The sequence below is a fragment of the Marmota monax genome, unplaced genomic scaffold (assembly GCF_021218885.2).
Source record: "Marmota monax isolate L192 unplaced genomic scaffold, Marmota_monax_Labrador192_F-V1.1 WCK01_AAM20220418_F8-fsc00636, whole genome shotgun sequence".
Lineage (NCBI taxonomy): Eukaryota > Metazoa > Chordata > Mammalia > Rodentia > Sciuridae > Marmota > Marmota monax.
In genome coordinates this window covers 132346-155359 of record NW_026694528.1, presented here as the reverse complement: position 1 = coordinate 155359, position 23014 = coordinate 132346, and the positions used below count along the sequence as shown (strand labels likewise).

The following is a 23014-nucleotide window of genomic DNA, read 5'->3' as shown; positions in this document are numbered from 1 at the left end:
TGCATATATCCAGTAATTAGTTGGGCCTTTTTTGCCTAGTGAACTGATTTGCAAAAAGATCTTTAACTGCCCCTGGCAACCCCTCCCTGGCTGTGGATTCCACTTCCACTCTGCTAGCACTATACAGGCAGCTGCCTCTAGTCCCACCTCCGGAGGAGTCCCTGGTCAGAAAGCGCTATGTACTCTGTGCACTGTTCCTGGGCTAAAGCTGTAACAGCAGCAGGTGCGGGGGCTGCGACTGAAGAATCGGCGCCTTCTGGGGGCTGAACATGTAACTGCAGCAGCTGCCAGGACTGCAATTGCAGCACCAGCGCTGCCTGTTTACCCTTTTATTCCACCTCTGGCTCCTTCCCCTTGGCATTTCTGGCTGCCTCCACTGCCTGCTGCCTCTTAGACACGAGGCCTCCAGATCAGGCGTCAGCCCACCAAGAGACTGGTGGAACCTTCCCTGGTGGCCACCTCAGCAGCAGCCATCGCCTCCTACCTATTCCTGCATGCTACTCTGCTACCCCAGGAACTGGCGGCCACCACAGTCTCATCTCAGAGCTACAGCCAGGAGTCCAAAACTATCTACCTGGAGGACCTTCCACCACTCCTTGAGTATGAATTGGCCCCATCCAATTTACAAAAGGAGGTGGATGATATTTATCTCATTGGATCTCAAGGATTGCCTTGGTCATGTACTGTGGAATATGTGCTTAACTTTTTCTCAGACTGCAGAATCCACAATAGTGAGAATGTAATATATTTCCTTTTAAATAGAGATGGGAAACAAAGGGGTGATGCCTTAATTGAAATGGAGTCAGAGCAGGATGTGCAGAAAGCCTAAGAAAAGCACTGCATGTACATGGCAAGTGATATGTGGAAGTATATGAGATAAAAAACGAAGATGGGGATTACTTAATGAAGAGCCTACAGGTCAAGTCATCTCCTGTGGTGAATGATGGTGTAATTCCTTTAAGAGGATTTTCTTATAGTTGCATTGAGAAAGATATGTAAGGGTAAAAGAAACTGAAGTTAAAGTGTAAAAGACCGGGCATTGTAAAGTTTCTAAGCTGCAAGGCCTGAGTTAAAAAGTAAAGGACCAGGTATTGTTAAGTTCCTATGCTACACACAAAACCTGAAATTCCTGTAGCTGTTAGGACAATACCAGAACTGCCCAGTAAATATTCCCCCTGACCAACTGGTTGTTTAGTAACCCAGGACCCTGTGTGGCCTGGCATGTAGGCATCGCAGGGCCTAAACCAATCAGTTTGAATGTACCTCCCTCCTTAGAACTCACCTATCACTCCCGCCCGACCTGTTCCCGCCAATGAATGTACTAATCATGTCTCAGAATTGTTGTTTGATTTCCCCACAGTGTATGATGATTTGTTAAAGGAGACTGTGATGTATGTAAAGTCTCCGCCCTCCCCAAAAAGCGTACTTAAGCATTGCTCAACCCCTACTCTGGGCCGCTCTCCCTTGTTGAGTGAGCATGGAGCCCCAGCGCGCTGGATTGGATCCTCAATAAACCCCTTTTGCTGTTGCATGAGCCGCGGTTTCTTGGTGGTCTCTTCCTCCGACCTTGGCCGGACCCTTACAGATATTGTATGTGGTGAGCCGCTTCTGCCGTTTCTGCAGATTATGGTCGCCATTACAAGATGGCGCTGGCTCCGCTGTGGTCTGTGACAAACAATTTCTTATCTGGGAAAGTTGGCACATGATTTTTCACCACCCTGTGAGAAAGTTCCACGCGGCAGCTTTGCATTGGGGCTTGGGATGCTTTATTAAGGCTGGGAGGGGCACCCGAGAGGAAGAAGAAGAAATATCCAGGGACCTGAATAAAACAGTTGAGAGAAGATTCTCGAGTTGCGTCTTCCTTGCGGGCAAGGGGTCGCGACAAGTGGTGCCGAAACCCGGGAACCAGAACTTTCAACAGTCAGGGGTGGTGCACCGGTTAGTCCCAGGTAAGTGGGATCCGCGACCAAAGCGGGGTTAGTCCCAATAAGTGGGATCCGCGATCAAAGCGGGGTTAGTCCCTAGTAAGTGGGATCCGCGACCAAAGCGGGACAGCTCCTCTGTAATGAAAGAGAGAGCCTTATATTTTATTGCAGCTGCACTGTGTACTTTCGCTCCTACTTTCGCTTTCTTTTTTTTGTGCTTTCTTTGTTGTTGCGTCATGGGTGCCGCATCTTCAAGTCCGCTTCTCCTGGCCCTAGATGGCCTGTTACGTTCCAAGGGACTGGAAGTGAAACATAGTACTTTACAGAGATTTTTACAGAAGATAGATATCGCTGCACCGTGGTTTGCATTTTCGGGCAGCCTTACTGTGCCTAGTTGGGATAAATTAGGCAAAGATCTTGACTTTGCTTCTGAGCAGGGCATATTAGAGGGTGGGGTGATACCCCTTTGGAAAATGGTCCGTGGTTGCCTTACAGATGACAGATGTCAGGAAGCACTTACTAAAGGACAGGAGGTTTTAGAGCGATTGCATGAGGAAAAATCGGAGATGGCAGAAAGTGAAGCGACTCGGGAGGATGGGAGTGTGCAGAGCATGAGACGGGGGAGGAAACGGTTGTATCCAGATCTCAGTACGCTGCGTACACCCCCATGCGAAAGTGGGTCAGAGGAGGAGGAGGATGAGGAGGAAGAGCTCGAGAGGCTGTCTCGTCAGCTAGGGAGTTTAGCTGTAGGAGAAGGGAACACAGATAAGCAAGGGCTCAAGAAAAGCGATCCCCCGGATCCACCGCCGGATGGCGGTGGCGTTTCGGGAAGAGCTTTCCATGCCCAAACATGGAGGGCTGTTCACGCTGAGATGGGTCTTGCTTATCCAGTTTTTCAGGATGACAACAGGGGAAGAGTCCATGAACCCTTAGATTTTAAAATTGTGAAGACCCTGGCGGAGTCTGTACGTACTTATGGGGTGGATGCCGCCTTCACGCTGACTCAGGTGGAAAATCTGTCTAGATACTGTATGACTCCCTCTGATTGGGCTAGCCTTGTTCGGGCTTGCGTTTCCCCGGGTAAATATTTGGACTGGAGAGCATTCGTGCTAGAGGGCGCAATAGAGCAGGCCGCCCAAAACCATGCAGCGGGACGCCCCCATTGGGACAAGGATATGCTCTTGGGACAGGGTAGATTTGCAAATCAACAGACAGGATTTCCTCTTGAGGCGTATGATCATAGAAGCATGGATGAAAGTGTGTAGAGAGATTGGAGGACCTCTAACTAATGCAGGTCTTGCAGCTGCTGTCCTTCGGGTGGCAAAAGGGGGCAATCCTGGTGCCGGAACATGCTTCCATTGTGGTCAGCCCGGTCATTTCAGACGTGAATGTCCTAAAAAAGATAATTTTACTGGACCCCCTCACGGTGGCCCTTCCAATGGCTTTCGTCAACCAGGGCTGTGTCCAAAATGTAAAAAAGGGAAGCATTGGGCAAAAGAGTGTAGATCAATGGGGGACATCCATGGACAGCCTATTTCAGCTGGGCCAAAAAACGGCCGAAGGGGCCCCCGACCCCAGGGCCCACAAATATATGGGGCAATGGAGAATGTCACACCCAAACCCGAGACATGGCCATCTCTACGCCATCCCATGAGACGCGGAGAGCCACTACAGGTGCCGCGGGATTGGACCTCTGTTCCACCTCCAGACTCGTATTAACACCTAAGATGGGAGTCCAATTGGTGGAAACTGAGTTCAAAGGGCCTTTACCGCCTGGCACTGTAGGTTTGCTAATTGGACGTGCATCTTCTACTTTGCAAGGTCTTCATGTCTTTCCTGGAGTTATTAGCCCTGATACTGTAGGGACAATAAAAGTTATGGTGGAAGCTCCAAGGGGCATTGTATCTATTTCCCCAGGAGATCGGATTGCCCAATTGTTACTTCTACCCAGCCTGCATACCCGCTTTTCTGCTGATTCCTTTTCAAGGACAAGTGATGAGATTGGAGTTACTGGAGGGAATTCTGTTTATTTGTCCTTAGATATGAATGACCGTCCTACTTTAAACTTAACCATAGAAGGCAAATCAATTTTGGGATTGCTCGATACTGGAGCAGATCGTAGTATAATTGCACAAAAGGACTGGTCAAAGGGGTGGCCGGTGCAGCTCTCAGATCAATCACTGAGAGGCTTGGGATATGCCCAAGCCCCTCAAATTAGCTGTAGACATCTATCTTGGAAGGACCCAGAAGGACACAATGGCACTTTTCAGCCTTATGTACTTGATTTACCTATCTCTTTATGGGGTCGTGATCTGATGAAAGACATGGGGTTCACTCTTAGTAATGACTATTCCCCGGCGTCTCAACAGATTATGCAAAATATGGGGTATAGGCCAGGTCTAGGACTAGGAAAACATCTACAGGGGCGTAGGCATCCTGTGCAAGGTCATCAAAAGCTTAACAGATTTGGTCTGGGTTTTTCCTAGGGGCCACTGGGGCTCAAATACCCATAACATGGCTCACCGAGGAGCCTGTTTGGGTGCCTCAGTGGCCTCTTCCCTCGGTTAAATTGGCAGCAGCCCATAATTTAATCAAAGAACAACTGGACTTGGGTCACATCCAACCTTCCACTTCTCCATGGAATACTCCCATATTTGTTATTAGGAAAAATTCAGGAAAGTGGCGCCTACTGCATGATTTACGAGCAGTTAATGCTCAAATGCAACTTATGGGGCCCATTCAAAGAGGGCTGCCTCTGCTCTCCTCTATTCCTCAGGGCTGGCATATTATTGCTATTGACATTAAAGACTGTTTCTTTTCTATTCCTTTGCATCCTAAAGACTCACAACGTTTTGCTTTCACCCTTCCCTCGTGTAACCACGAGGAGCCAGATCTTAGTTTTGAGTGGGTAGTGTTGCCGCAGGGAATGGCTAATAGTCCCACGATGTGCCAGATGTATGTGGGGAAGGCACTCGCACCTCTCAGACATAAGTATTCCTCCATCAAGATCATTCATTATATGGATGATGTGTTATTGGCCGCTAAGTTAGAGCAGATAGTTAATGAGGCCTATAGAGACTTAGTAAAGCTGTTAGCTCAATATGGGCTACATATCGCACCTGAAAAGGTTCAAACGGGGAATTCTATTGAGTATTTGGGAGCAATCATTGGGCATGACAAATTGAAACCACAAAAAATCACCATAAGAACTCAGGATCTCCAAACTCTGAATGATTTTCAAAAACTGCTGGGAGATATTAATTGGATAAGGGGATATTTACATATTCCTAATGGTGTGCTCCAGCCTTTGTATGCTACCCTTAAGGGTGATCCAGATCTTGCTTCTCCTCGTAGCCTCACCAAAGAGGCCAGGGCAGCCCTTATAACAGTAGAAGAAGCTATACAGCATGCTACTCTATGCAGGCTCCGCAGTGATAAACCTTTCCAGTTATGTGTGCTTGCCACTATGCGGCAGCCTACTGGAGTACTGTGGCAAGATGGGCCTTTACTATGGATCCACCCACATATATCCCCAGGAAAATCTTTAGAATACTATCCTGATGCTGTTGCAGCGTTAGCACTTAAAGGGATCCACCAAAGCATTCAATTTTTCGGACAATCACCTTCTTCTCTTATTATACCCTATACTAAGGCTCAGCTTAATGTTTTGTGTGCTACTCTAGACAACTGGGCTATTCTATGTTGCTCGTTTCTAGGGGATATTGATAATCATTACCCTTCCCATCCATTACTCCATTTTGTTAAAGAACATCCCATCATTTTCCCTAAGGTAACTTCACCCAACCCAATTCCGGGGGCTGTTAATATTTTCACTGATGGTTCCAAGTCTGGAATGGGAGCTTATGTAATTAATGATTCTCCCCCTGTTCAGCATCAATTTGCTCCTGGTAATCCACAATGGGTTGAACTGCAAATTGTTATTGAGGTTTTTAAACAATGTTCTTTTCCTTTTAATCTTATCTCGGACTCCATTTATGTGGTACAAGCACTCAAAGTCCTGGAGGCCGTGGGAGCTATTAGTAATGCCCATAATGTATCTGCTTACTTTAATCAGCTTCAACAACTTATCTGTAGCCGCACTGCTCCTTTTTATCCAATGCACATACGGGCTCACACCTCTCTTCCTGGTCCATTATCACAGGGTAATGCCTGTGCAGACTCAGCCACTAGAGGCCAGTTGATATGCTTGGCTTCCTCCTTATAGGGGGCTAAATTATTTCACCAGAATTTCCATGTTAATGCTTTAACGCTGCGCAGGCGTTTTTCCATTTCAAGAGCGGATGCTCGTCAGATAGTATTACAATGTCCCCATTGTGTCACATTTCTTCATCCCCCTACTTATGGAGTGAACCCACGGGGATTGAAGCCATTGGTTGTCTGGCAAATGGATGTGACGCACATACCTGACTTTGGTAACCTCAAGTATGTACATGTTTCTGTTGATACGTGCTCTGGAGTTATTCATGCCTCTGCTTTGTCGGGAGAGAAGGCACGTAATGTTATTACTCATTGCCTAGAAGCATGGGCAGCATGGGGTGCTCCTGCATCCCTTAAGACTGATAATGGACCTGCTTATACTGGCAGACAATTTACATCCTTTTGTTCTACCATGGGAGTGCAACTTACTCATGGTCTGCCTTACAATCCTCAAGGACAAGGCATTGTTGAGCGTGCTCATCGCACCTTAAAGGAAACTTTACAAAAACAAAAAGGGGGAATAGGAGCTGAACACACTCCTAAAGAACGCCTGTCCTTAGCTCTCTTTACCATTAATTTTTTAAATTTGGATATTCATGGTCACTCTGTGGCCGATAGACATGTGTCCCCTCAGCCCTCTGTGATTGGCTATGTTAAGTGGAAGGATGTTCTTACGGGCCAATGGAACGGCCCCGACCCCGTGCTGACATGGGCACGAGGATCTGTATGTGTTTTTCCCCAGGATCGCACGGAGCCGTTGTGGGTCCCTGAACGTCTGACAAGAAGAGTCTTGACATCAACCGACCAACAACAAGAGATACCACAGCAACCCTGTGATGAGGATCTTCACTCTGCTACGTGCTCTGGTTCTGGTGCTGGTGCCGATGGCACAGACGACACCAATGCAGTGGTGGGCAGTGGCACGGGCTTGGCCAATGCCGATGCCGGTTCATGGTAGTTCTAGTGTCCTCCCCACTCTTTTCTCTACCTCATGTGAGATGTCTGCTCCCTGTGCCTCTCCTAGAGGGGACGTGGAGAGCATTTTTAATCAATCTCAGGTTAATCTCACAGGAGTTTTTTGTTTCAGCCTTGGAAACGCTAATTGCATCAGCCTTAAGACCAAAAATTTGACTAACTGGGAGGATCCATTGCGGTCCAATCAGGTCTCAGGGAGTATTATTAATGCCGTACTGAGCCAAGTAGTTTCAGGGAAGCAATTAGGTTCAGGGACCCCTGTAAATAGCTCTGCTTTTAACATAACTACCTTGGCTATGATCTCCAAGGTACTAATCCCAGTGCCTCCTTCTTCTAATAGTACTTACAATGCCACTCATTTTAAGGCCTCTCCTTACTGTACCCCTAATCTTGGTTTCCCCCCAACATTTACGCCTTGTCAGGATCATTCTTGGGAGAGACTTCAAGTTGCTAAGGGTTTCTCTTTTTCCCCCTCTCTTAAGAGGTATGTTTATAACTTTAACCATAGTGCCAACTCCTCTACAGGAGTAGGTTGGTCCTGGTTTCAATGGCTGATTTCCAATGAGAAGGGGGCTTCAGCTGATATTTCTGCATTGGCTCAATTGCTGGGAGTCAGAAGCTGGCTGGCTAATGTTTCTGGTACTGTTCGCAAGAGTGAACGGGGTAATAGACTTACATCTGTTTCGTTCAACTCTTTGCTATATAATGCCACATTGCCCCCTGCGATGGTCTGCGTCCAATCCCCATTCTTGCTCCTTTTGACTAATGACACCTCGTCAGGGATGCTGGATTGTTCTAGTGTTACCTGTCTCTTATCTGAGTGTTGGAATGGTTCTTGGACTGTAGCAGTGGTTATGAAAATTCCAACCTTTGTCCCAATCCCAGTCACTGCGGACCCAGATAAATTCCCCATTGTTGAGCTACTTAGAGTCCGCAGGGATTTTGGAATTACGGCAGCTATAGTGACAGCTGTGGCAGTGTCTGCTGCTGCAGCGGTTACGGCCGGAGTGGCCATGGCCAGTCAAGTACAAACTGCTGCCACCATTAATCAAGTTGTTCAACAAACTTCTACCATACTTGAGTCCCAAAATTCAATTAATCAACATATTTTGTCAGGGATTTTAGCTGCCAACCAAAGAATAGATTTACTCCAAGCTCAGGTAGAAGAATTGGCCGACTTGGTGCTTTTGGGTTGTGTTGATCAACGTGCACTTTTATGTATAACCTCTGTCAGATTTAATGATTCCAGAAATGCCTCCCGCATCATCGGAGAGTATCTATCCGGAACCTGGTCCATGGCAGCAGAAAACTTGATCCAGTCTCAACTAACCCAGATAGCTGTCTTGAACAGTACCCGTGTCGAACCAGTGACTTTGGGTCAATTCACCGATTGGATATCTTCTGCTTTTTCCTTCTTCAAAGAGTGGGTGGGAGTAGGCATTTTTGGTGCAATGTGTTGCTTCAGTGTTGTACTTTGTTTGTGGCTTCTCTGTCGCCTTAAAACTCGCCATGCACAAGAAAAGGCTATGATCATACAAGCTCTTGCAGCTTTAGAAAATGGCAACTCGCCTCAAGTCTGGCTTGCGCATCTTAAGCAGTAAACCTTTGTCATGGTCGTTACACCCCAAGTTATTATAACATTGCACTGGGATCAACATGACTTTCCTTGTTATTCTCTTAGTGTTGGAAAGCCCTTGCACTCTGCCGGTCTTACTGCCATTGCACGCAGATGGGTTTCCACACTAGTGCTTTTCTATCGCCTTAAAGTCCGTGCCTTTCTTTCAGGGTGCTGTCAACTTGTTTGTCATTATAAACAGCCACAGTTCAGCCTCAGCTATCCCCCTTCATCCACCATCATCACGATACAGGATGCGAGGCAAGGCACTGCACTTGAGTGATCCTTGAAAAGGACCTCAAGGAGAGCATGTCCTATTGCATGCGGGTTAGACGCGTTCACGCCCCGCCCCACGAAAAAAGGCGTCGGCTGATATGGCCTCAGATCTGGGGAAGGGCCCTCCTTGGGACTGAGCCATACTATGCAGCCACTTCTGCACAGTGGGATAGGACCTCTACTCTTGCCTGTATTGTTTTAATAAAATAGAAAAGGGGGAACTGTGGTGAGCCGCTTCTGCCGTTTCTGCAGATTATGGTCGCCATTACAAGATGGCGCTGGCTCCGCTGTGGTCTGTGACAAACAATTTCTTATCTGGGAAAGTTGGCACATGATTTTTCACCACCCTGTGAGAAAGTTCCACGCGGCAGCTTTGCATTGGGGCTTGGGATGCTTTATTAAGGCTGGGAGGGGCACCCGAGAGGAAGAAGAAGAAATATCCAGGGACCTGAATAAAACAGTTGAGAGAAGATTCTCGAGTTGCGTCTTCCTTGCGGGCAAGGGGTCGCGACAATTGTAGACTTCTTTGCAGGACTGAATACAGTGGACATTATTTTGTGAAAAAGTGCCAGAGTCTGGATGCAGCAAAATAACCGGGGGGGGGGGGTGAAGAGCAACTTGTGTAGATTGATACAGCAGGAACTCTTGTTACGAAGGCAGGAACTCTGGATGGCTAAAGAAAATCCTGTAGCATTCCACTAAGAAAACAACCTTCTGAACAATTTAGTACATTATCTCAAGGTTTTTTACATTTGAAATAAGCCTTAATAGTGCTCATTACTCATTAGCTTCCAGGTGTGGGAGAACCATTGTAGTTACTGGCCTTGGAAATGAACAAACTTCAGGGCCATCTTCTGCCCAGCTGCAGCGTCCCAGGCAGCCCCAGATGGCCCTGGGGAGTATCTGGACTCAAACTGCTTCCAGGCACAGGTTTGGATTTGGGCTCTCAAAGTGGCATCCTGCTCCCCAGGCGGGGCCAGGGAAGAGCCGGCTGTGCAGCTTGGAAAGCCCTTGCTGCACCATGACCAGCTCACACACGTGGCACCCGCGGCGCTGATTCACACACCCTCTGGTAATGAAAAGTATTCAGTAATAGCCTTTTGCAATTTCTTTCTTGATAATCCTTCCTCCTCTAAACTTTCTTCTTTCTGACTAGAGTCCCTGGGCTTCCATCAACACATGCCGTAACTATTCTTGGTTCCACTGGGGTGCCTCCTTCCCTTAGTAATTTACTTAACACCCCTTCCATATTTTTATCACAAAGACAGTACAATACACTGAGACAAAACAAAACACAAACATACTGCATCAATCCTCTCAATTTTCTCAAAATGGCCATTTTTCCTCTCGCCCTATCTAGGGACGAGCAGATTTGCTCCCGTACTATCTATGGATGGGCAGCTTTTATTTTTTTTGTCACTTACCCCCCAGTGTCCTGGGGCTCCCCATAACGGGCCACCATCTGCCGCAGTCCGGCTGCAGCAAAATAACTGGGGGGTGACGAGCAACTTGTGTAGATTGATACAGCAGGAGTAGGAGCAGTTTATTGTAGGACAACAGAGGTATATATACTCCACACAGCTTATCTTAATTAACATAAAGTAGATACAGCAGTCAACCAATAAGGAATCTTCACACTTAATGGCTCCTTGGCATTACTTCACAAACCACTCCCCCTGGCAAAATGCCAGGCTCCATCCTGACTTGTTTACAGACTCTAACAATAGAGTACAGAAGTAGAAGAAAAACATGGAAATCATATGTGCAGTTTGAAGAACCAGAAATGGTCAACCAAGCCTTGTTGAAACACAGGGAAGAAACTGGTAACTGATATATAGAGGTATTTCCAGCAGAAGGAATAAAGTTCTAACCCATGTTGGCTCTCATAAGGGAAAGAAAATGGCACCTTCTGCTACTGCTAAGTATATAACTAAGCCAGAAATTATCTTTGAAGAACATGAAGTAAATGAGGACATTAGACCCACGACAGGTTTTGAAAAATTGCCTAAAGAGATGTGAGAAAAGCTTCCAGAGGCTGTTGATTTTGGAACTACACCTTCATTGCATTTTGTCCACAAGAGAGGATTACCTTTTCAAGATAATGCCCAAGATATTGTGAATTTTTTGCTTCCCTGACACCCGTGAGAATCACCATGGAATACAGTTCCAGTGAAAAAGCTACTGTAAAAGCTGATGTGCACTTGGATACCCATGAGGATGCTTTTGCAGCTATGCTCAAGGATAGGTCCCATGTTCAACATAGGTATACGGAACTGTTCCTGAATTCATGTCCAGAAGGAAAATAAGACTTCCAGGGACACCTGATAGTAAGGATGAAATGAGAAGCATTTCATTTTCATATCTTTCTTGGACATCGTCTATAAAGTTTCTGTTTATTGGCAGCAACAGCTAGAGAAAGGATTTGGGGTTTGTTATTCATACTTCTAAAAAAACATTCATAGTGAACTGCTGAGAAGGAGAAAAATTCAATTTGGTATTGTGAAATAAACCAGAAAACTTATTTTTTTTAAACTGTTCAGGATCTAATTAAGAAAATCTGATTCATTCTTTATTTTATATAATTAAGCAGTATCTTTTTACAGAGGATATGTGACCCATTGTAAAGACTACATATATTTATTCAGTACTATCTTTAAAATCTTTTTCTCATTTGAAAAGTAATCTGTTCAAGGTTTTGATTTTGCCTATGAATTGAGAGCTCTGATGTAAAACTTCTTATGGATGAAATAATGTTTTATTGTAACCAAACACTCACCAAAGCAGGGAAAGGTTTCAGACCTTTAAACCACTATGGTGTGGCATAATAGTTTTCATTTTAGCTATATTTGATTATTTATATAGGGCTAGTGATTAAAATAAATAAATACTACAGGTTAGTGAGTATAAATGACAAGTTGGCAGTTTTATGTCTTTATAAATGTTTTGCCTTTATAAACCTTGGGGTTAAAATAATTTAATATTGGTGCCTGTCTGTTTTGAGGGAAGTCTAGTCTCAACTTAAAAGTTGGACCCCCCCCCCAACCTTTTTTTTTTGGTTTGGGTAAACCTTAAGGTTATTTGTTAGTGGTAAAGTGATATGTCACAATAGTCCATACTTGGAAGGACATTGATGGCTTTACTTGATTTAAACCATCTCTATACCCCCCCCAAAAAAGTCTGTCTCCTCATTTGCTTTTTCAGTGCAGTAGCACATCCTATATTTTAGAACAAGTATGGGGGCCTTGCTTTAAATAAAAATAGCATGTAATGTATAATTGTGTGAAGGGTTTATGGATAAAGCTACTTCTGCCACATTGTGGCAGTACCTTCTGCTTTAATATTAAATAGCTAGTTATTTAAATATTGGACAAAATGGCTGGCTTTAAAATGTATAAGTTATACATTAATTAATAAACTATCTTTATGTGCAAAAAAAAAAGAAAAAAAAATCCTTAGATGGTCTTTTGAGTAAATTGGGAAAAAAAAAGAGTATTGTATGCTTTCCAACAATAAGCTTTGTTTTCTAGTATTTGCTAATATAATAGTTAAAGTGGTATTTTTGGTTTAATTTGCATTCTTTGAATACTGGTGAACCTGACCTTATCTTTATTTACTTGTCAGCTGTGTGGGTTTCACCTACAGTTGCCAAATTTATAAAATAAAAATTGATGATTCGCTGATAAATTTGAATTTTATGTAAACCACAACTAATATTTTTGTTTGTATTATGCAATAATTGGGATATATTTATTTCTGAACAACAGTAATTGTCTATTTGAAATTCAAATTTAATGCAGCATCCTGAAATTCTCATAACACTCATTTTTTAACATATTTTTTTTTTTTTTTTTTTTTTTTTTTTTTTTTTTTTTTTTAGTTTTCCGTGGAATTTTATTTTGTTGATTTATATGTATGGCTGAAAATCAAATCAAGTGCCTCAGACATTCTGGGCAAGTCTTCACCACTGAGCTACAAGCCTAGCCCATGATAATGCACATTTTACTTTTTTTTTTTTAATCAAATTTTAGTTGTATTTTCTATTTTTTATTGTGTTTGTAAGAGTACTTAGCATATATTGAATATTAGTCCCTTGTCTTTTTTTAAATGTTGGAAACATATTCTTCTTGGGTTTTGACTATTTTTTAAATTCATAATGTTCTTTGTTGAAAAACAAGTCTGTAATTTCAGCAGAGGTAATTTTCTCAAAATTTCACTGTGTTGCTTATGCTTTTATTTTCTTTAAGAGATCGTCATCATCTAGAGGTGCAAATACATTATTCTACAGCACTGGTGGTTCCAGACTTAACACATCTAGACCTATGATGGTGTGATCAAGGATTTTTCATCTTGAAAGCAATAAAATTCAGTAGAATATAATTTCATATTTTGAATTTAATCTTTTTATACCACTCATATTTGTTTTGGGGAGAGAGTAAATTAGACCCAATGGTTATGTACCACTGAGCTACATTCCCAGCTATTTTTATTTTGAGACATGCTCTTGCTAAATTACCCAGACTGGTCTGGAACTTGCATTTATCCTGTCTCAGCTTCCTGAGGACCTGGGATTAAAGGTATATGCTATCATCTTGCAGGATATTCTTTTTTGATGCTGAGAAACAGCAGGGAGCTTAAGATCCCAGTAAGACACTAGATCATGAAGATGAATTACTGGTATTCTACAGTGTGTTTTGCTGCTAAGCTGTGATGTTTGGTAGGCCAGGTTATTAAATACATTCTTGAATTATATTTTAGGTTTATGATAGTTTTGAGATGTAACCATTGTAAATTGTGAAGCTTCTTTGTTAGAGATGAGGTGAGAGATTTAATGAGGAAACAGAAGTGGGAAGATTGTAAGCCATGGTGAGGACTTTGTTATTTTTTATGCTAAGATAATATGAGGGTTTTAACAGAGGTGTGATGTCTGGAAAAAGCTTTTATAAAATAGTTTTCTGATGCCTATTGAGGAAGAATTGTATGAGCATACGGCAGAAACAGTTATTTTTTCTCCATTATCTAATTTCTTCTCCTTTACTTCTAGAATTAGACGAACTGTGCTTTAGCTGGCAGCATGGCTACCACTTAGACACTATAGATTTCATCATTTTCTGATGTTAATTATGGCTGGGTGTTTAGATTTGGCCAGTTATATGTGAACAGCAATGAAATATGCAGCTTCTGAATTGTCTTTTTAAAGGTGCTTGTCCTGTATTTGGTGTGCCCATCTTCTTTTCCCTACCACTGACTGGAATGGCAAATACTGGCTAGAACTCATATAGAAGCTCTATCCTGAAGATGTCAGCCCTGAATGACCTTGTGGAAGAAACTAATACCGCTTTCTCTCTGCCCAGCCACATGTGTAGCTCCATGTTGTTTCATAAAAAATAATACATTTTTTTCTTGTTTGAGCCATTGTACTTTGGAATTGCTTCATTACAACTATTCAACCCATACCCTGTAAAATGCCAAAATTTAGAACCTGAATTAGGGTATTCTATAATAATAAATGCATGACATTAGCTACTTCATTGGCTGACATAATTAAAAAACATTATATTGGTCTTGGTAGAGTGATTTCCTAGCATGCATGAGGAACTGGGTTTGATCCTCAGCACCACGTAAAAATAAAATAAAGATACTTTGTCCAAGTAAGACTAAAAAATAAATATTAAAAAATGTAAGTTAAAGAACCAATGACTCTGAATTATACAGTGGTATTTTTCTTGGTTTAACTGTAGAAGCTAGCCCAGGCAAGAATTAAATTAACAGTTTGATTTTACACCTAAACAAGTCAGTTGAATTAAGTAAAAACTGCAGTTTCAAATATGAAGTCCTAATTCCCTATAGAATAGAGGCTTACTTTTTATTCATGACATGTTAGCTGAAGCTGTGTTCTATATCCTCTGTGACACCCAAGATTTAAGCTAAAGAAAATTGCCATCTTTGGAGGGGAGTATGGGCATTGCCATTTTTATAACAAAGGAAAAAGAGAAGTGGTAGACCTTGCTTCTTGGAAGTGAAATTACTTTTCTTTATATTTTATTGGCAAAAGCAACCCAAGTCAGTGATTGAGCCTGAAATCAGGTAAAAAGCAATATTTCAAGTTGCTGATGTCATTGGGATGAAAGAAACCTCCTGGTATGAATCAGACAATCTCACAGTAGCTAGCTGTAAATCAACAGAAAGAGGATTGGATCTACCACTGGTGTCAGAAAATAAAGAACAGAGTTGACAAGTTTAATATTCATAACAAACAAATTAGTTACTTGTGGTTACTTTCTTGTGGCACTGAGAGAAAAACAAAGAAATCTATTGAGTTTTGAGAGGATTATGTTGTAAAAAATAAAAAAAAGTTTGACTTGCAAAAGCCTGTGGTATGTTGATGTTGATTGACACTTGAGTAACTCATAGCTCCCAAATTTACACCATCAGGATGTAGGCAATTAGATGTTGAGGCACAGTGCTTCTATGTCCACATCATATATGAGCAGAAAGAATAATGGAAAATAAAGAATCTACCAGAATCCAAGACAGGGCTCCCCCAGCAAAATGGACAAGGAATTTACTTTCAGGGAATGGAAACTTAATTTAAACAAAAAAACTTATTTTCTCCTGCATCATGGGTTCTTTGCAATTCTTTTGCAATAGTATTTCATTAATGATAAAATAGGTATTTGGTTTTGGAATTCTATTCAGAATGTAACACTTAATCCTATTTGTATTTGACCATTGCATATTGGATGTGATGGTGGTAGTAACATAGCAAGATGAGTTCTCTGTTAGTTATAGGTCACTGAATAGGGAAGGAGCCATATTGATACCTGTTGAAGAATATTGTCATCACCCAGAGATCCTAGACTTTGAACAGATTCCAGTAATTGAGTGGAACTTCCAATTAACTCATGAAAAAGGAGATGACTGTTTCATAGTGGGAAGAAGATCACACTCCCACTTCTGATATTTAGCTAGGCATGTAGTCTCTATATAGAAATAACCTATTTCTTAGGATTCTTATTGCTAGATAAAGTGAATAAGCTATATGTTTTGGAAGTGTGGTGAGAGTGGAGGTGATATGTGCTACTTTTAAGGCATATTTGTATGACAAAAGCTGCTTTTCTGTCATATGCTTTTATACATCCCTTTTCCTACCCCTGAAGTGCTGGTGAGCTAGGGACAGGGCAGTGCTCCAGGGAGAGCTATGATGAGTCAGGTGGAACACTGTCTCTGAACAAACTTGTAGAGCAGAGCTACCTACCTCTTGTGGACCACTTGTCTGCACCTAAACTCTCATGAAAGAGACAATAACTCTTTTTATTTTTAATTTTTTTACCCATCATGTTGTTGGTCTTGGTTTACAATATTTTAGCCTATATTTGAATTAATACAGATGGCAATGCTTTAAGCAATAAACAAGCAGAGCAAGTTAAATTTCAAATTATTCTTGTGGTTTTATTTTCATTGAAAGTTTTTCATTCTTATGGGTTTTTTTTTTGTGGGGGGGGTGATATCAATGACTGAACTCAGGAGCACTTGACCAATGAGCCACATCCCCAGCCCTATTTTTTGTATTTTTTTAGAGACTGGGTATCATGAATTGTTTAGTTCCTCCTTGATGATGAGGCTGGCATTGAACTCTCAATCCTCCTACATCAGCTTCCCAAGATTCATTGATTACAAGTGTGCACCACCATGCCTAGTAGTGTATCAAGCATGATTAAAGATTGATATCTAAAATACCCAAAGAGTTCTGTCAAAACATAAATGGGGAGAGTATTTTAGTATTTAACAAGTATTATAGTAAATATAGGAAAGTTTACCATAACTGAGAAATCAAAGAAGTGCATTTTAAATCAACCTTGAGTTACCACTTCTGTTCTCTCAAATTACTTAAAATAGTTCCATGTTCTTGAGAGGTTTAAAGGAAAGGAGCCCATTCATGCTTTTTAAAAAATATATGCTTTATATATTCCTAGTCACTGCTTTTCTCTGAATATTCTGTGTGATTTTAGACTCTTGTACCTTATCTTCATGGGTGGTTACCCCCTATATCTTTGTCCCCTTTCAGATTTTTACCCTTTTAGAGCTGCAGTCAGAACCTGGGGCATCCCTCCCGACACAGTTCTGTGAGCATCCTCCACTGCTGCCATGGGCACATGAGTAGTCATTATTACTCACAGGTGGGTCTTGAGGTTTGGGATAGTCAAATCCTCCCTCTGGGCCTGGCACCCAGTAATTGTTAGATGACTATTTGCCAAAATCAGTGAAATTTTATGACCGTTTAATGACCTACAGTTTGTTGGGTTAAAATAACATGATCATTAGAAATGTAAGTTTAGCAAAATTTTGTAATAAGTACAAAATGATATTTTCAGCGTGATTTTTAATGGCACTTGAAAAGTAATATGTACAAATAAACTACATTTTTATACTGTTGATAAACTTTTAAAATTTATGATAGTCTTCATGATAAGATATGTAACTTAAAAAATCAACTGGCAAACATGATCTCTACCTCCTCAATCACAGACTTACCTCCGGGACTCCTGTCCAGTTATCTGTTCTAACATGAAGCATTATGGTCCTCCATATTTTGTGGACTTTTAAGGATAGTTGCATTTATGTGAGTAGAATTGGTCCCTTGAGCATAATTGAATTTACACTGTTTCTTCATGCATGTAACTTGAGATATTTTATTTTCTAAATAAATTTATCTTACAGGTGTATAGTAGTTGGTTTTTAGGTTACAAATGTGTTTCTATTATCAGCAATAAATTCCATAGATTCTAATGATTTTAAGAATAAATAGTAGTCGATTCCTTTAACATATTTTGAATATTGACCATGTGCTTGTGAACAACATAGAGAATTTCTTTAGACAAGCCCTTGTCTGTTAGTGAAGACAGACATATCCAGAAGCACTTCATAAACTACCATGAGTGTCATGAGTATACTTTGCCATCATTTTCTATTTATAAGCTAAGTGAGGAAAAAGGTTTCTGTGTTTTCAATATCTAAACTTTCATACTGTAGGGTATCTGGTAGGCTTTCAGTAAATGTTTGTTGATGTAGGCCTCAGAAGTTGGGAGATTTAAGTTACTAGTCATTCCAAGGGGCATACATTAATGATTGTCACACTCGAATCTTGGGATAACTATAATCTGTCCAATATATCTTTAAAATATAGGTTATTTAATTTTATATTTATATCTGTTTTTTCTAAGAAAAGGTTTAAGGTGGTGTCCATGAATGCACACAATACAGTAGAAGCAAGTACAATTGAAATAAATGGATAGAAGAACAAAATTGAAGAGTTTACACTTTCCAATTTCATTTTTTTTCCTTTTCTGAGAGTAATTAAGGCAACATAGCATAACCTAAGAGTAAAGATAGCGGTTAGTGAAGTAGAATTGAGATTGCAGAAATAAGCTCTTAAAAACATGTTCTTTTGATTTTTGATAGAGTTGTCCTTTTATTAAATGATTACTCACATGTTAAAAAACCTCTTAATAAAATTCAACCATACATAAGTATTACAGACCTAAAACTGAGTGGTAGAAATATAAAATTTTTAAAAGAAAGCATAGAAGAAACTTTATGAACTCAGTTTAGGCAGAGAGTTGTTAGACATGACACTAAAATCACAATCCATAAGAAAAAAATAATGAATTTTATTTTATTAAAACTAAGATTGTTACACTTCAGGAGACTGGGAATCTAAAGGAAAAAAAGAAACCTAAAGATTGGAGAAAATATTTGCAAATTAATTATGATAAGACTTTTTTTATACCTTTTTTTGTTTTGTTTTGTTTTTATTACATATATATGATGCTCAGGATTAAACTCAATGTCTCACACATGCTACGCAATTGCCTTACCACTGAGCTATAACCACAGCCTAAGATGTAGTTTTTGATATACATTTAAATAAATATTCAATAATGCAAACCAAAGTATCATGTCAGCACTACTGACATGATAAAAAATAAATAATATATTTATTTTTTCTATGTTATTTATATTTCCTTTTTCGGATGAATGAATATTATTTTTATACAATAATTATAAAATTACCTTTAAAATATAAAATCTTGAAACATCATAATAATAACTAATAAGGAACTAAAGGTTAAGCCATTTAGTTATGTACATGAGATTTTGTTGTAATGGTAAATATTATCTGGCATTTCTTGCAAAATTAATTTAACAAAACTTGATTATTTCTTACTTTTTATTTACTCAAAAATATTTTGTGAAGTTATGGATATTCGATTTTTGTCACGCATCATTCTCTAGATTATATGAAGTACTTTCTAAAGTCAGCATAAGCACTCTATACCTTTGAAGATTGATGAATGTTAGATAATCCATATTAACTTTTTTGGAATTATGCCATTTACATAATCATATTTATGACTATAAGTCAGAATAAAGCATAAGTAGCCCACAATTTTTACTGGATGAAATAGATTGTAGATAATTTTTTTTTTTTAATTTAAACTTGACTAATTTTTATAAAGATACAACAGTATTATTCTGGAGCCAACTTAGTTGATAAGATAAAGACTTAATTTATTATTTAATGTTTTCAGTTGCTGAATATTTATTTTATTTATTTATACGTGGTGCTAAGAATTGGACTCAGTCCCTCACACATGCCAGGAAAATGTGCTGCTACCACTGAGCCCCAGCCCAGACAATTTATTTTTTTTGGAAGTTCAAATGGAGAAGTTAAGACAATTTCATACAGATTTATAGAGAGATATGAACATGTAAAATTCATATTTATTATAAGTTAAAAACCTGATCAGAGAAGACACTGGAAGACTGATATTATAATAAGATATACAGTAAAAAGAAGTAAAAATGATGAGTGGAGCTCACTGGCAGAGGGCTTCCCTGGCACATGTGAGGTTGTAGGTACAATCCTCAGTGCCACATAAAAATGAATAAATCAAAATAAAGATGTTAGAACAAAGATTCAATGAAGTTTAAAAAAAAGTGAAGAATGAAACTCTGCAACTAAAATTCCACTATACTTCATTTACTTAATGCATTTTGTTATTAAAACAACAGATTGTAGATAGATTTAGCTTTGGTATCATTACATAATGTAGAACAGCATGCTGTGAAATGATGAACTATACTTTATTAAGCTGTACTTTATAAGACATAGCTCTTTTTATAAAAACAAGCATGACTTTGATTTTTCTATATCAGAAGGACATTTTAGATTCTGAAAAACAAAGCTATTATCCAATATATTGCTTTCCTTTTAGATCAATGTAATCTAATTATTAATATCTAAAAGCCATTTTGTTCATTTCTCAAAAAGAGCTAGATTTATTATATATATATATATATATATATATATATATATATATATATATATATATATATATAATTTTTTTGCAGAGATTGAATTCAGGGGCACTCAACCACTGACCCACATCCCTAGCCCTATTTTTGTATTTTATTTAGAGACAGGGTTTCAGTGTACCAAGTTACTTAGAGCCTTGCAGTTGCTTAGGCATGATTTTAATCTTTTTTTAGTTGTAGATGGACACAGTATCTTTATTTTTATTTATTTATTTATTTATTTATTTATTTTTACATAGTGCTGAGGATTGAACCCAGGGCCTCATGCATGCAAGACAAGCACTCTACCACTGAGCTACAACCCCAGCCCCATGAGGTTGGATTTGAAATCAAGATCCTCCTGCCTCAGCCTCCAGATAAGCTAGGATTACAGGCATGTGGCACAATACCTGGCTTAGGTTTATATTTAATACACTTAAATTTTATAGCACTTTTAGGTTTTTACTTTTAATTTTTCTGAAAACTATAAAGCCATGATAAGATGTAGAAGAACCTTAAATGACTTTTAGGTTCACAGAATAATTGACAGTACAAATATTTCTTCATACACCTTTCCCAGACACACACACACACTGCCCTTCTTTCACCATCAACATCTTGCCCCAGGGTGGTATAATCTTTAGAATCAATGAACCAACTTTGACACATCATTATCACTTAATATTCATAGTTAGCATGAGGGTTCAGTCTTGGTGATTGTACATTCAGTAGGTTTGGACAATGTATAAATGTGTATCTTTCAATACAGTTTCACAAAGAGTATTGTTATGGCCTAAAAATCCTATGTGCTCTATCTATTTATCTTTTCTACCCCTTTGACTCCAGAAAAATACTGATCTTTTTACTGTCTTCATAATTCTGCATTTTACAGAATTTCATGGATTGAAATCCATTGCATTATTTTCAGATTAAGGTCTTTCACCTCAAATAAGCATTTAAGGTTTCTCTACATCTTCTCATGGTGAATAAGGTCATTTATTTTTAAGGCTGAATAATATTATGTCATAAATGCACTGGTTCATTTACCCACTCACAAGTTGAGGACATCATTTTTGATTACAAGTTTTTGCAATGATAGATTAATCTGCTGTAAACATTTGTGTGCAGGTTTTTATGTAAGTTTTCAACTCAATTGGGTATGCAGCAAGAAAGACAAATCAAGGTTGTATGATTAGTACACATTTGATTTTTTAAGAAATGTCAATCTTTCTACCAGATATGTTTTATACTTTTGTGTCTCTGAACACCATGAATGAGAGAGATCCTGGTACATCTAAGCCTTTCCAGCATTTGACCTCCTCAGCATTAGACATTCACCATTCTGATTCATATCCACTGGTATTTTACTATTGTTTTAATTTGCAATTTCCTAATGTCTTTGATGTTGAGCAACTTTTCATATTCTTATTTTCCATCTATATATCACATCTGGTCAGATGTCTGTACAAATCTGATCATTTTTTAAAACTGTGTTGTTCATTTATTGTTATTTAGATTTAAGGTTCTTTGAATAATTTGAATGAGTCTTTTATGAGATATGCTTTGGAAATAGTCCTCCCTGTCTCTAGCTTATCTCTTATTCTGTTTGAGAATATCTTTCACAGGGCAGAAATTTTGATTTTAACTGAGTTCAACTTAAATGATTTTTCTCTTTTATGAATTTGGCCTTTGGTGTTTGTATCTAAAATGTTTTGTTGAAACACAAGGTTATTTAGATTTTCTCCTACCTTATCTATAATATTTTATCCTTTATGGTTTACATTTATGCATACATTTTCTTTTGAGTTAATTTATGTAAGAGGTATGAGATGTGTCTAGAATAATTTTTTGAAATTTATATGTTGATTTTCTGTTTCCCCAGCACCATTTGTTGAAGAGGCCATCCTTTCTCCAATGAAGATTCTCTCTCCTTAGTTAAGATTAGCTGTCTCACTGTGAAACCTCTTCTGGGTGATCCTTTGTTTGGACAGTCTTTTCTTTAGTAAATGCCATTCTATCTTGATGCTTACATCATTATGAGTCTTTAATTGATGGGGCTCCTTTCCTTTATGTGTTCTTGTTTTCCAATATTATGTGTGCAATTCAGTGTTTTTGCTTTTCTTTATAAATTTTTGAACCAGCATGTCAGTAACACAGTTTAATTTTCTGAGATTTTAAAAATATAATAAGTAAGATTTACTTGACAAATAGCAATTGTTCATATATATTTTTATGGTGCTGGGTACTGAACCTAGGGTCTTGTGCATGCAAGTCAAGCATTGTACTAAGTTATATCCGCAGCCCCCATAATTGTTCATATTGATGAATAAAACTTTTTGAACTTTTGTTGGGGATTGCATTGAATCTGTAGATACAACTGGGAAAACTGACATCTTAACAGTTCTGAGTTATTCTCTTCTGAGCATGAAATATCTTTTTTTTTAGTTTTTTAAAATTTCTAAATAAAGTTGCAATTTCACTCACAGTGATCTTGACAACATTTCATTAGAATTAAAAAGAAGTATTTAATTTCTGGTGATGCTAATGTAAATGCTATTATTTATTTTTTGGGGTGAGGGGGTTGCACCAGATATTGAACCTAGGGTTATTTAGCCACTGAGCCACATCCCCAGAACTTTTTATATGTTAT

The 23014-nt window shown here is 39.3% G+C and overlaps 1 pseudogene; it reads left to right on the top strand.

Annotated features, from left to right (window-relative positions):
* The first annotated feature begins 270 nt into the window (after positions 1 to 270).
* On the top strand, positions 271 to 11316 carry LOC124076363 (G-rich sequence factor 1-like; annotated as a pseudogene).
* Positions 11317 to 23014: the final 11698 nt, after the last annotated feature.